This window comes from Pelophylax lessonae (genome assembly GCF_965119305.1).
Source record: "Pelophylax lessonae genome assembly, chromosome: 1".
In the NCBI taxonomy this organism is placed as follows: Eukaryota; Metazoa; Chordata; class Amphibia; order Anura; family Ranidae; genus Pelophylax; species Pelophylax lessonae.
This window is the reverse complement of record NC_138768.1, coordinates 295995187-296013033: the sequence shown is the minus strand read 5'-3', so window position 1 is coordinate 296013033 and position 17847 is coordinate 295995187. Positions and strand designations below refer to the sequence as shown.

The 17847-nt window shown below is 39.6% G+C and overlaps 1 protein-coding gene across 1 annotated transcript in view; it reads left to right on the top strand.

The window, feature by feature from the left end:
* The window catches only part of KIAA1671, a 297686-nt gene that overhangs the window by 225309 nt on the left and 54530 nt on the right, over positions 1 to 17847 (top strand). The window lies entirely within an intron of this gene.

Genomic DNA, 17847 nt, shown 5'->3' with positions numbered 1-17847 from the left:
CACTGTTTGGACGTTTTTCTCTTAGAGGTGTTCTAACTTTAGTTGCCAGAGGTTTTCGACATTAATGGCTGTGTGATTTGTGAATTGTTTTGTCTATTATGTGAGGTTTGCACATTTGCTGTAAGGATTATTTAAAAAAAATAAGGATTGCATATAAATAATAAGAATACATATAAGATCAGTATAAAACCATTTTTAAACCCCAGAGCCGCAATGGCTATGACCGCAAACATAAACTAGTATGCTAGGCATTTTTTGAGCTATGCCTAGACATTTTGGGGTTGATTTACTAAAACTGGAGAGTGCAAAATCTGGTGCAGTTCTGCCAAGAAACCAATCGGTTTCCAGTTTTTGTTTTTTTCTTTTTTTATGCTTTTTTTATGAACAATCTGAAGTTAGAAGTTGATTGGCTACCATGCAGAGCTGCACTAGGTTTTGTACACTCCAGTTTTAGTAAGTCAACCCCTATTTGACTTCAATTTATGTATTATAACATTTCACAGATTTTTGTCTACCACTACAGTACAGTATTCCTAATGTTTTTGAGCCTTAAAATCATTGCTGAGAACTTGAAGTGGATATTGTGATTGTTAGCTTTGTCGGGTAGAAATAAAGGCGATCAAATGCAACCTTTTTGTTATTGCTCTACATGCACATATCAGAAAAAACCTGGCTTGTGTTTTTGGGTTTATTTAGAAATATCTGATCCATTGTTGGAAATAGCATGGCCACTTCTGTGCCTGAGTGTTTGGAGATGATTAGATTAGAAAGCTTACGCAATAAGCTGTCCATTGATCTTATGTCTATGGGGGCATGCAGTTGCCTGGTAGCCAAGTACTTTCAGGGGGAACCCTAAGCGAATAGGTTAGGAAACTTAATGACTATTGTACTCCCTCCCCCTCAAGGTAAGCAGTACTGGGAACTTCTACCTAAACGTCTGTTCAGTGCTCCTGCTTCCAAAAGCTTATTAACGCATAGCTGAGCTGAGGATGTAAAGCAGCGCTGTGCACTCATGGGATCTTAGGGCCTGCAGTGATAATGAGCAAAGTTCAGTAACCCACAGCAATTACTAGGTTGAGAGATTAACTCTAATAGGATTGTTGTAGGCTACTTCTTTTTGTAATACTTACCTGTTTACCTGGCCAGTGGGTTTATAGGAGGATACATTTGTCTTAATCTTTCCGTAAAAAAGCTCTGGTTACAGTATTTCATTTTCTCAGCAATCATTTTTGTTTCTAGCTCTATTATTGTAGTCTGCTATGTGTTAATAGAATGCAGACACACACATCTCAGTGACTACAAGATGTTAGAGAATGTGATGATACAACTGTTGAAGGAGTTGTGTTTTTGTCGGTTTGATCTAGTTGTTATTTATAAAGCCCTGAAAAGAAACCACTTCTTATCTTCTTTAATTCTGCACATTTGAATGCATTACAGCAGTAATGGGTGATGCACTATGTATGAAAATTCCACATGGGATGCATTTATGCTGTTCTTTAGGCCCCTTTCACACTAGCGGACCGTTCAGATCCGCCTGTTGGTTTTTCATGCATCTCTATGGGGCATCGGATGTCAGCGGAAACATGTCCACTGACATCCGATCCATCAAATCTGGACGGATGGAAACCCTATTTTCAATCCGTCGATCGGATCGGATGAGAATGGACAGGCGGTCCGTTCTCATCCGATTCCCCCATAGAGAACAGCGGGGACCTGACAGCTCTGTCTCTGCACACAGCGCGGAGACAGAGCAGCCATCCGCCTGCTCAGCAGGGGATCGGCAGATTGATTCCCCGATGAGAAAAACGGAGTTCGCTGACGGACTCCCCTGTCTGAAAGGGGCCTAAAATGTCATCTTTCTCAAGAACTCTGATGCACAAATAGTTTGATAGCAGCCATAGGTAGAACAATTTTTAACTACATGTGTATGCTTTTGGGCTGTCTCCCCTTTCACTTTTTTCTTGTTTTCTCTTCAGTGTTTGCTAACAAGGCAGGTCCACATTTGGACTGGCAAACATTTGATATTAGCAGCCTGATAATGGAAGGCAGTACATTTTTTATTGTACCCTTTCCTTTTTTTTTTTTTTATTTGTACACTTCTTGGTCACTTTCTGTTTCTAAATTTTCGATTTCTGTTGAGCAGTAGAGAAAATCTTTTACATTGTAATTTGATCTTTTTCTACATATATATTCTTTATTATATTATGTGCACATTTAATGTTATTTTTTTAACTTTGTCTGCAGAGTTGGAAAATCACTTCAACAACTCATTTCATTTTATGTCTGTGATGATTGTTTTTGCGCTGAAAGTGTTATCATTGTATTTTGAAATGAAACGCAATCCACTTGTTTGAAAAGGCTTTGTGTGCAGGGCCAGTTTGTGTGATGACAGGACAGCTAAGTACTGCAAGAAGATTTGCCCATACTCATACCAATGCCATAGCCTGGTACCACGGTCATTTTCAGCCTTGATTTGACCAGCATTTCCTGCCACGAATGTGCAGCAAAACCATTGCTCCTATTTCTCATGAAATGGAATTGAAGGCCAGCAGAAAGAGATAGTCTTCCTCTCTGTATAGTCTGCTTCTAATACATTGGCAGTGCTTATGTGGTATATTCTAAGGCAGGCTATAGATTATGCCTGCCTTAGAATATACCCTGTGTTGATGGGGGAATCTCTCCTGCGGAGCTGTTGTGTTCTCCTGGTGGCAGTAGTCGCATGCTAGAAACCCTACATACTGGTTGTACCCAAGTCAATTGATGAATCGACTAGGGTAATATCAGCCTGCCCATGGGTGGATCGAATCTAGGCCAGTCCCTACTTAGCTGGACAAGATTCAAACCATCTATGACCTGCTTGAATTCCATGTTAGCCTTCTTCCAACCCTTCAGCCTGACTTAGAGAAGGTCACACATATGGACTACTAAATTAGACACATCAAGTCGTTTTCTGAGCAAACAAAACATTTAAAGTACATGGTTTGTTGGTCTTTGGCTACTGTTTTGAGAAATTGTGTTTAAGTCACAGCCTCAGATAATTTTTTTTTTTTTTTTTACATAGTAGGTGAGGTTGAACCTCATGATTCTCATTTGCTCTGACATGCATTGAGATCTGGAAGGTCTTATATAGACAGGTGTGTGGCTTTCCTAATCAAGTCCAATCAGTATAATCAAACACAGCTGGACTCAAATGAAGGTGTAGAACCATCTCAAGGATGATCAGAAGAAATGGAAAGCACCTGAGTTAAATATATGAGTGTCACAGCAAAGGGTCTGAATACTTAGGACCATGTGATATTTCAGTTTTTCTTTTTTAATAAATCTGCAACAATGTCAACAATTCTGTGTTTTTCTGTCAGTATGGGGTGCTATGTGTACATTCATGAGGAAGAAGAATGAACTTAAATGATTTTAGCAAATGGCTGCAATATAACAAAGAGTGAAAAATTTAAGGGGGTCTGAATACTTTCCGTACCCACTGTGTATGTGTGTGTGTGTATATATATATATATATATATATATATATATATATATATATATATATATATATATATATATATATATATATAATATATATATATAATATATATAAAATATAGTTGTTTTTTTTTACACCTTATGCCGTATGATGTTAACCATTTAAGCCCCGGAAGATTTTACCCCCTCCCTGACCAGGGGGTATATTGCAATTTGGCATTTTTAACGGACGATTACGCGGTCGTGCGACGCTGTACCTAAACGAATTTGACGTACTTTTTTTCCCCACGAACAGAGCTTTCTTTTGGTGGTATTTGATCACCTGTGCGATTTTTTGATCACGCGCTATAAACAAAAAAAGAGCGTCAATTTTGCAAAAATAATATTTTTCACATTTTTTTATGTGAAATTCCCAAAAAAAAATGTAAAAATCTAAATTTTTTTACATTTTCGGCCAATTTGTTTTATGCTACATATGTTTGGCAAAGAAAATCACAAAAAGCGATTTGATTGGTTTGCGCAAAAGTTATTGCGTTTACTAACAAAGGGAAAGATTTTTGTCATTTTTGTTGTTTTTTTTTTTTTAACGCGTAATGGTGGCGATCTGCAATTTTTTTTTTTTTTGCGGGACTGCGACATTGGGGCGTACAGATCGGACCCTTGACTGACATTTTTGACACTTTTGCGGTCACCAGTGACATTACTACAGTAATCAGTGCTATACATATGCACTGTTACTGTAAAATGACACTGGTAGTGATGGGGTTAACTTTTTTGAGAGGGAGGGGCTGTGTGTGTCCCTAGGGGCGTGATTCTAACTGTGATTGGCTGTGGCTTGAGGTGTAGGAACAATGATCAACGGTCCTACATAGTAGAACCGTATGATCACTGTTCCTACACAGGGGAGAATGACAGGCGGCTTGTTTACATCAGCCGCCTGCCTTTCTCCCGCTGTCACGGACGATCGTGAGTGAGCGGCGGACATCGGGTCCACCGCTCACACGCGTGGGGGGGTCCGTGACCGCGCGGGAGCGTGCCTCCTGCGGCGCGCGGGAGCTCCCCAGAGCCTCACAGGCTAGTGACGTACCGGTACGTCACTTTGCCTGTGAGGGGCTGACCGCCGCAGTATATGTACTTGCAGCGGTCGGCAAGTGGTTAATATGAGGAAGAGACCTGGAAAAGAGAAAGTGACCTTTTTATGGTTATGGTTCTAAAACCGTGCAGAGTATTTGATTGCTAAAAGCAATACCCAATTCTTCTTTAACCACTTAAGCCCCGGAAGATTTTACCCCCTTCCTGACCAGGGGGTATTTTGCGATTCGGCACTGCGTGACTTTAACGGACAATTGCGCGATCGTGCGATCCTGTATCTAAACGAATTTGGCGTCCTTTTTTTCCCACAAACATAGCTTTCTTTTGGTGGTATTTGATCACCTGTGCGATTTTTTGATCACGCGCTATAAACAAAGAGCGTAAATTTTGCAAAAATAGCAATATTTTTCACATTTTTTTATATGAAATTCCCCCCCAAAAAAATGTAAAAATCAAAATTTTTTAACATTTTCGGCCAATTTGTTTTATGCTACCTATGTTTGGTAAAAAAATTCGCAAAAAGCGTATTTTGATTGGTTTGCGCAAAAGTTATCGCGTTTACTAAGGGAAAGATTTTTGTCATTTTTGTTGTTTTTTTTTTTTTAACGCGTAATGGCGGCGATCTGCGATTTTTTTTTTTTTTGCGGGACTGCGACATTGGGGCGTACAGATCGGACCCTTGACTGACATTTTTGACACTTTTGCGGTCACCAGTGACATTACTACAGTAATCAGTGCTATACATATGCACTGTTACTGTAAAATGACACTGGTAGTGAAGGGGTTAACTTTTTTGAGAGGGAGGGGCTGTGTGTGTCCCTAGGGGCATGATTCTAACTGTGATTGGCTGTGGCTTGAGGTGTAGGAACAATGATCAACGGTCCTACATAGTAGAACCGTATGATCACTGTTCCTACACAGGGGAGAATGACAGGCGGCTTGTTTACATCAGCCGCCTGCCTTTCTCCCGCTGTCACGGACGATCGTGAGTGAGCGGCGGACATCGGGTCCGCCGCTCACGCGCGCGGGGGGGGGGCCCGTGACCGCGCGGGAGCGTGCCTCCGGCGGCGCGCGGGAGCTCCCCAGAGCCTCACAGGCTAGTGACGTACCGATACGTCACTTTGCCTGTGAGGGGCTGACCGCCGCAGTATATGTACTTGCAGTGGTTGGCAAGTGGTTAATATGAGGAAGAGACCTAGAAAAGAGAAAGTGACCTTTTTATGCTTATGGTTCTAAAACAGTGCAGAGTATTTGATTGCTAAAAGCAATACCCAATTCTTCTTTAAGACACATTCATTCACGTGGTTGAGATGGCAAATGGCAAATGTAAGAGCAAGAAAAATCATGGGAGTTAAAATTCAGCTTGACATTTTAATTAGGTTAGCTGTACAAACTCCGTTTTATAGAAAGGTGTTTTTGATACATGTTGTACTCTGGTGTTCAGATGGTTTTTATTGCATTTTTATAAGTTATTTACCAGAATATAAGCAGACAAAGTAGCATAAAAGAATTATAGACATGGGTTAAGTTAAGGAAAAAAAAAATAGAAACCTGCTAACAGATTATTACAGGTTTTTGAACCCTTAAGATATTGCAGGATGGCTAGGTACATAAAATCAGATTACACAGATGGCTTTTCAAGATCCAGCCCTATCGAAGTGTATAAGTGGAGTTATCAAGAAATAATAAACACTGAAGTAAAGCATGGCAGTTAGACAGGAAGGTAGAAAAAAATATGGCTGCACCGAAGACTTCAGAGTGTGGTGCAAAATAATTAAAATGGGCAAATCAGAATTGATTTATATTCATTTGACTTTGAGTATTCTATCCAGTAGTGGAAAATATATATCTATATCTTGTTTTTGCTCAACAAGATCATCTATTCAATCTCTGTTATCTGGTCTATTTTTCTATACCAGTCGCTAATAGGACTGGTAAATAGAACACTATTTTTTCTGTAGTTTTTTTTTTAGATCTGCTGTTTATAAGATCAAATAATGGGTAATTTGTTCTTTACTTGCTAGCATAGGACAGGTCGCTGAGTCACACAACAACACTTCCAGAGCTGCTGGAGTACCTTTTTTAAATACATTTTTAAAATACCCTGAAATATGTCTTTAGGTTTGTACATATAGTTTGAGGAACATGACATTTTCTTCCTTCTTACTCAGTTTGCTTTTGGTCACACATTAACGATAACCTTGAAAATGTTAGGGTTGAGTTACATGAAGCTACTGCCAAGGCTATACTTTTTCCCCTAAAGTGCAGGTTTGCAGAAATTTGCCTTTACAGGCTCAGGTTAGCTTAGCATTGCTTTAACAAGTATACACCTTTTTTTCAATAAAATGGGCACAGATGCTAGAACATGTCATTATGCCGCTGGCATCAAGCAAGATTAGACTGCAAAATAATTAAATGCATTCTATACTATTGAAGGTGCTGCCACTAGTATTCCACCCAAAAAATAAATGTGCTGATTAGTAAAATTCAAATAGTTGTTTGCATGAAGACTGGATGCAGTGAAGTAGAACATAATAAATAAATACAATCATACTTCCATTATTGTGATTTCCTTTATGTAGGGTTTCAGCTTTCTCTTTGCATGCATTTTAGTTACACCCCCCCCCCACGTACACACTTTCAGCAGTCCTGTGATAGCACTGAAATCCCATTCTTATGACGTGCATGGATTACACTGCATACATAATGAGGTTGGTGAGAACGGCGCCAACTATGTCCGAGACATGCCTGCAGAGGGGATTGAGTGGACCGTTTATCACAACCTGAACTGGTTGGACAGAAGATTGCAGGACTACTAGATAAGGTAAATATTGCTATTGGGTAGAAACTTTATTAAAAAACAAAAAAAACTGCAGATCCTAGGTAGGCAGTGTTTATATTTCAATTGCATCGCTTGTTTTCTACTTGAAAGGAAACTTGTAGTAAGATGAACCGGAGGCTGCCATTGTGGACCTTCTGTAAATTCTAATTTCTAGGCCTCCATTGGCTTCAATAATGTAACTTCAAAAGCCATATTGAATCTTTTTAAATGTAGAGCCATTGCCATTCAGCTCCACAATTGGGTACTTCCCGTTATAGATTGACAATTTTCTGTCTCCCAGTTGTTCTCCTGTGTTGTTACTTTGTCACAGGGGCTTCTAGTGGAGACAGTAAAGTCGGCCATAGATGGTTAGAGTCTTGTCCGGTTCAACAGGGACCATCTGAGATTTGAACAGTCTATGGGCAAGCTGAATGTACCCAAGTCAATCCATCGATCAACTTTGGTACACCCAGTATGTCGGATTTTCAGAATGCAATTATTGCCAGCGGCTATAACCGCTAGCAATAATCATGGCGTTCTTTTGGCATAGATGACTCCCCACATCCCCCTGCCAGAAGAACCTAATCGCTTCACAGGATGGATTCTCCCATCAAAATTGACTGTGGTTGCAGGAAAGAAAATAGGACACATGGCCAAGATTTGATCCATCTATGGCCTGCCTAAGAGCCGGGGATGGCATGGTCTACAGTTGTAACCATCAGGAAAAGTTAACCTAAGCAATATTGTGCAGCTGCTAAGCACACCTATAGTATAGTGCAAACATTTTAGCCACTTGTAACACAAAAATACTGTAAAGTTAGGATGATTTCAAAAACGAAATATAGAGGTTTGTTTTTTTAAGCAACCTGCAAAATACCCAAACTGAAAAAAAACTACATCAAATTTAATATTTGTTGGGTCTTCTTTTTGCCTTCACAACAATAAAGGTTCATTGGGAACTCTGCAGATAGTTTTTTGCCAAACATCTAGGAAAAGTAATCACAGTTCTTCTGTGGCTTTCATGCAGTCTCAGTTGCTTGTTTACTCTTCTTTTAATTCCAAACAAACTCCATATTGTTGAAATCCGGGTTCTGTAGGGGCCATACTATGTTTTCCAAGACTACTTGTTCTTTTCACTGAAGATGGATCTTTTGCTGTATGTATGAGGTCATTGTCCTGCTGTTGAATTTTTTGGAACCAATCCGACACCTTTCTGATTATTATCATTATTATTATTATACACAATTTATACAGTATATTGGCAACAGTTTGCACAGCGCTTTACAATATAAAGGGAGACAGTACAGTAACAAAACAATACAGTGCAGGAGGGTTAGGATGGTGCTGAATGATTTTTATCGACCTGTCATTTTCAGCATTGAGAAGACAATTCATTCTGGCTAAATCCCCAACTCTATATGCAGAAATGCAGACCCAAATCTGCAGGGAACCCCCACCATTGTTTCACTGTTGCCTGTCGACACGCATCCTTGTGTCATTGCCCTGTTTCAGACAGATATTAAAAAATTGGAATTACCAGTACAGAACATCTGCTGCCATTTTTCTGCACACCAGTTTTTGTGTTGTGCATAGATGAGTCACTTGGCCTTATTTCTGTGTCCAATGTATGTTTTTTTTTCTTTTGCAACAAGTCTTTCATAAAGTCCACTTCTAACCAGACTTCTTCAATGCATTAAGATAGAAAAATCTTCTGCCTTTATAACCCTTTAAACTTTCACCCCACGCATCCTCTGCAACTGGCTGTCCCTATAACCAAACTCCAAAAGTTGCCAGAACCTGGGTCTTCTATCTGCCCATGAATCTGAGCCTAAGGCCCTGTGTTCCCTGGTTTCACCTTCTCTCTAAGACTTACACAACCTGGAGCATAAGAAGGAGGCTTCACAACACAGATGGGGAAAAAAAAGATATTTTATGAATTAAGCACAGGTGCAATAGTTCCTAAATAGAATTGGGCTTTTTTACACTGCTTCACGCAGAAAAGTGAGCGTTGAGCTTGTGCCCATTTTGTACAGGCAGTGGGGAGGAGTTGCCTTGTGCTTTTAAAGAGCTGGACATGGTTTACTTTTTTTTTTAAGCTTTCTTGAATTGTCACAAAGCTCGGCTGCAATGTATATAAATGCAGAATCTGACTTGTTCCCATGTGTGGTTACCTGTGGCTTTATGCGTTTCCCCTCCCTCACAGCAGAGAAGAAGCAAGAACTGGGATCAAACTATTCAAGACAACAGAAACAGTTAGAACAAAATATACATGCTACATACTACTTCCCATTTTCAATTTCCACAGGAAAGAATGTTGCCAACAAAGAAGGCAAGAACACAAGTAAAGCCCTCTACCTAACAGTACAGTTAGGCTCAGATTCATGGGCAGATAGAAGACCCAGGTTCTGGCAACTTTTGGAGTTTGGTTATAGGGACAGCCAGTTGCAGAGGATGCATGGGGTGAAAGTTTAAAGGGTTGTAAAGGCAGAAGGTTTTTATCCTACTGCATTCTTTGCATTAATATAAAAATCCTTCTGTGTGTAGCAGTCCCCCTAATACTTACCTGAGCCCCCTCCCTATCCAGCGATGTCCACGTGTGCCTCAGCCGTCCGGAACTCGCTCCACTGATTGACTGAAACAGAGCAGGGGCGCCATTAGCTCCTGCTGCTGTCAATCAAACTCAGTTAGCCAATCAGAAGAGAGAGGGGGTGGGAATGAACAGCAGCTTAGAGTCTGAATGGATACATGGAGCTGCAGCTCGGCTCGGCTCAGGTGCCCCCATAGCCAGCTGCTTGGTGTGGAGGCACTTAATAGGAGGGAGGGGCCAGGAGCTCCAGCCAGGGACCCGAGAAGAGGTGATCCGGATGGCCCTGTACAAAGCCATATGCACAGAGCAGATAAGTATATCACGTTTGTTATTTTAATAGGAAAATAAAAATTTGAGACTTTACAATCACTTGAAAGCCCAATGTATAAAAGGTTGTCTGCCTCCTGAGTAAATTGAAACGCAGATTTATGTGTTTGACTGGCATGCCCTTTGGAGGACTTTTGTATATGGGAATTTGTTTGTCCCCCCCCCCCCTTTTTTTTTTTTTTGATACTTTTTAGTTTTAATGAAAAATCTTCTCAAAAGCCATGCATGCCTGTTCGCACAAACCTTTAGCAAAGCAGGAAATAGACTTGCAGGAGGAACATCAACAGTAACCAGCTTGGTAATATATATCAGGAGAAAGAACTGAGATTCATCTGACCTTTTATACAGTGCCAGCAAGTGAAGTGGATACTGACGGATCTGCCAGAAAGATACAAGTCTGATTTAAGGACAAGGAGTGGTCATACAAAATAAATTCTATAGAGCTTTGTGGTGTAAGTTTCCCATTATACCAGGATTCATTTGTACATGATTAATTTCTGCTTCTTTCTTTCTTAGAACATTTACATCCTCCAGGCTTCCATCACAGCATTCACCTTAATAGGCATTTTTCTCACTAAACACAGCACAGATAGTGTGCTCTAAAATTAGAGCTGTTATTATTCACGTGAAGAAGAACCATGGTAATCATTTAAACATTTAGACATCAGGCATTTTCTGCCCCTGAATAAATGACACAGAGTTTTAATGTGTAATGTGTAATGCTGAATACAACTTCTAGTCAAGTGGCTGTCATTCAGCTGCTCAGTTGTGTTTGCCCAGAATTGTACCATCCTATCACTGATATACCTGACCGTTTGCCAAGTCCTGTACACACTTAAAGTGCACCTGTGCCCAACTATTGAACAACAAAATAAGAGTAGCCCTGTATACAGAATTAAAGCCCCATTTTAGTTTTCCTTTAAAAACACAAAAGCGGCTCAGCATTTGTAAAGAATAGGTAAGGTTTTGCGGCAATACTGATCTTCTCACTAGCAGTGTCCTCCTAAGGCCCACCACTCTGTGGTCCAGTACTGGTCCTAAATGATTCAAGCCCCTTCTGTGAGCCTAGAGTGTCCTAGACCCACCTCCTTCAGAGTTCTTCATCAAGAGGCCCTGCACTCAGAGTACAATACTGCGGCGAGATGCACTGATGTCAGCGCCACTATCTGCATCATTAAAGACAACCCCACAAAACGTTATATATGCAAAAAATGTTACATAGCGACACAAGAATGTAAGCTCCTTTTTGGATTTAAAGGTTCTGTAGGATCTGCATAATAAGCTAGTGTCCTCAATTACAGTTAGTAAATAACTAGTTGTTGTTGGCCATTGTACACGTTTTCCATAAGCTAGGTCATAAATGCTTCTTTGGTTGGTGGTGTTTATATGGATAATGGAGCAGGATATATCTTTACCATGTTGGTGATGAACTTTCTCTTAAAATCTGTAAGCAGTATGCAAAAATATGTGGTGGAAATAGAGAAAACAGAAACTGAAATACCAGGGTGTTTTTAAACATACTAACCACCAGGTTTTTCATAATAGTGGTCCTTTACCTAGTTAAAAGATTTTAATGGATTTAACAGTTTTAGGATACTTTTAAATGAGTAAGTCTTCATAGTTGATTGCGCTGCTGGACGCATGATTTCAAGCAGGTACTCATAAACACTTTTCAATCACAAAAGGCGCATCTGGTGTTTAATCGTTTTTTAGGCACTTTTTCAGTGGTGTGTTACAAGACTTGTCTGTGTACTGGCTTGAGAAATCCAAAACCCAGACCATGGCTAAAACATAGGTACCTAGAGTATAGTTAGAATATGCATTGCGGGGCTTTAGACACTTTCTTAGCTCCAATGTTTTCCGCTGTCCAGCAGCACTTGCAGTGTGCTCAAAGACTGTACAAAAGCAAAATAGTCATAATACACACAACCCAGCTCTGGAACCCACAATCCTAAAGTCTTGATTTCAAACCAAGTGGTTTGATGGCTGCAAGTAGCTTTTTGGTTCATTTCCATGGCAATTCCGGGCCATAAACCTCCCAGATTAGCAAATGTTTGTGGCAGATACAACCAAGTGTTTGCTACTATCCACAGCCGCTCAGCTTGCACAAATCAATAACATGCTGACACTGTGTTCATGTATAATCGCACAAGAAGTAATAACACGCGGTTAAAGACTAGTGATTGGCCTTGGATGCAAAGTGTCTATATACAGGGCTGCTCATCTGTCCTTAATCACATGTAATTCCTACGATCACATGTGAATCGCCGCAGTCATTGTTGATTCAGACAGATTTCCTGTCCTCAGCTGATCGCAAACAGCTGACTGTACCCAATGCAGAAATATGCTGCCGTATGAATGGGTCCCACAGGCTCATTGACCAGTGTGTGTTTTTTTTTTTTTGTTTTTTTACCTGCCTTGGTACTTGCTATGAATGGATCAGCCTATGACCTCTCATGACCCTCTTATTTTTGTAATGGATCTTGCTGTGGGGAATCTGAAAGGCGACAACCATAATCTTTAGGGGCCTATATGCAAGGGGCAAAAATGTGGTGCATTCATTTGTAAGAGAATTGCAATGACTGATCTTTAGCAGTCTCTCTTAAAATGTATCGTCTTTGACCATCTCTATATAGAATACTCAATACACGTGTCCCTTTAGTAATGTCCGGGACTGCACATGAGGTCCCTTTTCTCTAGGTTGTTGGTTTATTGTTTTCATACATCCTGGATGACACTGAACACTTTTTAGCTGTTCACCAAATGCCTAAAAGCTGTGATGAGCCTTGAATAGTTACTTTGATTTACCATCTGTTTGTAACAGAATGTTATACATGCAATGAGGTTCTTGGTTATATGTAAGCTTTAACAATCCTGCACAGTCTATGCATGCTGTTCTAATCATTCTGTTTACATTCGATAACAGCAGTTTTTTTTTTCTTGTTTTTTTTTTTAGTGAAGTCCGGTTTTTTTCTTTTTTTTGACACATTACTGATTTGATAATCTCACATTAAGCTTTTCTGAGCCTGGCAAAATGTCAGGTTTATCAGCAATGGAATAGTGCAGAAATGATGCTTCTTTGTCTAGCATTGATTAGGGAATACATGAGTTTTAATGAAGACTGTGTTTCTGCTGACACCTTCCTGCCACCTCATCTAATGGCATTTCTGTAAAATCAATAATTAATTCCTCTCGGTTTCTTTTTCCTTTGTGTGATAAAATATATGTTTATATAAAGTGAATCAGTGATTTGGTCATGAAGGGCAAGCCATATGTTCACTTGAATCCCCACCTCTCAGCAGCACACATTCAGCTTACTTTATCTTCCATACTGCTCCATTCAGCTGCTGGGAACATGGGAATCTGCCCTGTGTGAGCTATGAGCTGCTAAGGTTGCAGTTTACACGGTGCCATTGACTCTCCCATCCCCATGTCAGAGTGTTAGTGATTTGCCCAGCTCTTTTGTAAGGAATGAGTCACAAGCTCCATCGTACCCAAAAGTACAGGGATTTCCTATGCTATTGATCTTTGAATGGAGAGCAGTGGGGGTTTAAAGGAAAGGTGAGTATCTGCTGCTGGGAGGAGAGCAATAAAGCAAACAGAACCTACATCAGCAAAGCACTGATTTGCATTAAAGAGGATCTTTAGACTAAAAAAAAATTGCAGTCAGGAAGTTTTTTTAACTGCAGAATAGACAGTATGTCTCTTCTGCAATAAAAGATTCCTAGCTTCTTCCCCCCCCAAACTCATTATGGTAAAGTTTCTGTAGATTCTCGCAGACACCTATTTGTGTATTCACAGTAATTTTCTTTAGTAGTGCCCAATATTGGATGATATTGTATATTTCACTCAAAAGTGATATTTGATGTGACATACATTTTTTACTTGCTTGTCACATCATATATTTATTTTATTTTTAATGCAAAAGGCTCCTCTAAGCGACTATCTGTATATTAGGCATTCCTTGCTTTACAAGTGCTTGGATAAGCTTAGTTAATCTTGTATAGAAAGGCTGTTTTCAGTCACATCAGACCTGACCCTCAGACTTGCATTGATAGAGAATAGCATTAGAGTCTACATTTTTTTCAAATTCTTTCTTTATTAAGTCAAGCATAATACAAACAGATGTCACACTCATTAGAACTTAAAAAAGATGTATCAACAGAAACCTACTTTTCGAAAACATGAAAGAGATAAAGTAAAGGGGAAACAAAAGATGCATTCAATTCGGTGATATCGAGAGAGTAGTGTGCAATATCAACATGAGTCCATAATCAAAGAACACTTTAGAGTCTACATTTATATCACAAGTGTGACTGTCCCATGTACAGTGGGTATGGAAAGTATTCAGACCCCCTTAAATTTTTCACTCTTTGTTATATTGCAGCCATTTGCTAAAATCCTTTAAGTTCATTCTTCTTCCTCATGAATGTACACATAGCACCCCATACTGACAGAAAAACACAGAATTGTTTGATGTCATGTTTGAAGTCCAGCATGAGTGACCACCATTATACATATGTTGGAGACGTAATTGTGGACACAAAAACACAGTGAGTGTGTTATATGCTGCCTTATCAGCTGAAATTAAAGAGGAAAAACATCTGAAAAGCAAAAACAAACATAGCCATCACATCTAAAGCCGTCCATAGACAGTTTGAATCTCGTCCCCTTCTGCAGGAACCAGCCGAGATTCGAACCATGTATGGGCAGGCAGAACGTACCTAAGTTGATAGATCAACTTGGGTACAACAAGCCTGCCCGATTTTACATGTGATTATTGCTAACGGCTGTCGTAGCTGCTAGCAATAATCACTGTGTTCTCCCGGCAGGGACTTTTTCCTCTGCTGGGAGAACACAATGGCTCTGAAGGAGGGATTCTGCTGTCAACACCGTCCCGTGTTTGCAGGAAATAATTTGGCTCCGTCTAAAGTTGGCCTTAGGACTGGAAGCCTGCAGTATATAACATATTTTTTTTTTTTTTTTTTTTGGTAGAGGGGGGTGCTTTAAATATATTTTAAGCAATGCAACCTGGTCTCGGACCTGCCTCAGACTGTGACTGGACTGTAAAGCTGAAAACGGTACTTTGGTAGGGTCATGCCTTTGCTCTCTTGTGCTGTAATCATGCTTGTGCAAACCAATACCAAAAGTCTATGGGAGAAAATAGTTGGCACTCTATGCTACCAGGTTGCTTTCATCCCCAGAATTACAGGAGAGTGACAGATTCCAGATATTTCTGCTAGTTGCATGTAAAAATCAATTTTTGTGAAGACTTAACTGGATTACATTATTTTTCTCTAGCTGCCTGCAGTTTTAGCTTTAGTTGCTCTTCAACAAATTAGATTATTAGCACCAACAATACAACCTGGAAGCACAACTGTTTGAAATACATTGACCAAAAATCCTCTTTAAATATTTTCAGCCTCTAAATCAGTCCTCCCAAATCCTCCACCCACAAATGAAAGTATTTAAGCATATAAAGTGTTAGAGAGAGAAGAACACAGTATAAATAGCGCTCTCATATTTTCTACCATGTAATTTTCCTTACTGTACTCCCACCTTATAGACAAGTCTTCACTTTCATGTCAGTGCACCTTTACTGGCTGTGAGACAGCAGGAGCTCTTATATTGTCCAACCCACGTTTGTCCCCATGAACTATACAAAACCTTTTATTGTCAGCAGTGACTCATGCCTCATAATCTTTTTAATTTTTATATGCAGGCAGCAAAAAAGTGTCATAATTACTCCCATTAACATTTCTTCTCAAGCTCATTGTATATACCTGAAAATGTTGACTAAAGGAGCACCACGGACATAAAAACACAAGTGTGAAAATTGTTTTCTGGGAAAAGTATTCTTAGTTTTCATAAACTGTGAATTAAATGGGCAGTGTGGAGCACAGTGAACAATCACAGCTGTGATGTGTACATGAAGCATACATCTGGCTTCCATTCTTTGGCTTTTTTTGTTTTCCTGACCAGGTGTCAGATTGTGCCTAGATCTTTATCAAACTCATTCTTGAGGCTGTATTTAGGTTTTAAAAACAATTGCAGAGCTACTCGTAAAACTGCATGTACATTCATTTTTGGCCAATGGGGGCAAAATCAAGTGTTATTAGGCTATTCTTTAATGTGATCATCAGCTCCATCTAGCTACTATCGTGGAGGCAAGTCGATTATATGTAAGGCAAGTTATTAAAAAAAAAAAAAATGGAAGAAAAAAATCAATATGGTTCATTAAGGAGGTAAGTAGGATAGTACAGGCAAAAAATCAGCACCTAGAAGATTTAAGGGAACGGGAGTTGTTGATGACACAGAAGAGTATAAAAATGGACAAAAGGAGGCCAAACACATTATCAATGCCGCCAAAGCACAGAAAGAGGAGGACATCGCTATATGTGTTAGGAAAGGAGATAAAACCCTTTTTAGGTACATTAGTGATGGAAAGAAAAAATACAATGGTATCCCTAAAATTAAAACTAGGCGCAACACATATGTCGAGGGAGACCTGGATGTAGCAAATCATTTAAACAATTACTTCTGTTCAGTATTCTCAGAAATAAATTGTGCTAACAATAATAACTTGGGGAATCATATTTGTTCTAGTAATGACGGTTCATTTTTAGGATTTCTGGAGACAGAGGTAGCAGAGGAACTGGCTTGGGTAAAGCTTAATAAAGCAATGGGCCCTGATGGTATTTTTTCAGAGTTCTAAGAGAACTTCGGGATATATTTGTTGGACCATTAACTGATTTTTTAAATGCATCTCTTTTAACAGGAGAAGTTTCCCACAACTGGCAAGCAGCCAATATTGTACCTATCCACAAGAATGACAGCAAGGTAGAAGCTAGCAATTACAGGCCAGTAATTTTAACATCAGTTGTAGTCAAGTTAATGGAATCCCTTCTCAAAAGAAGGATCATTGATATACAACTTGCTGGACCCAAAGCAGCATGGCTTTACTGATGGCAGATCATGTTAGACTAATCTGATTTCATTTCTTTACAATAATAGCAATGTTTTGGACCAGGGAGGTGCTGTGGACATAGCATATCTTGATTTCAGCAAGGCGTTTAAAACAGTTCCACATAAAGATCTTAGCAGTTGGCTAAAGGATAGATATCAGAGTGTGGTTGTAAATGGGGTTCACTCAGAAAAGAGAGCAGTCACCAGTGGTGTACCACAAGGCTCTGTACTAGGTCCTGTTCCATTTAATAATGTAAGTGATATAACTAAAGGTTTGTTGGGCAAGGTATGTCTTTTTGCTGATGATACAAAGATGTGTAATAGAGTTGATATCCCTGTAACATGGAACATGATTTGGCATTGCTGGAAGATTGGTCAAAGCAGTGGAAACTGCAGTTCAATGTTTCTTAGGCTAAGTTCACATGTAGGCGTTTTGGGGCGTTTTTCTGCTCTAGGATCAGCTCAAAAAACTCCCAACAAGACAAATCCTATTCATGTCGATGGCCCCTGTTCACATGTGAGCGTTTTGCCATTTTAAGCAAAATGCCCAACGCTCAAAAAAGTACATGAGCTTCTT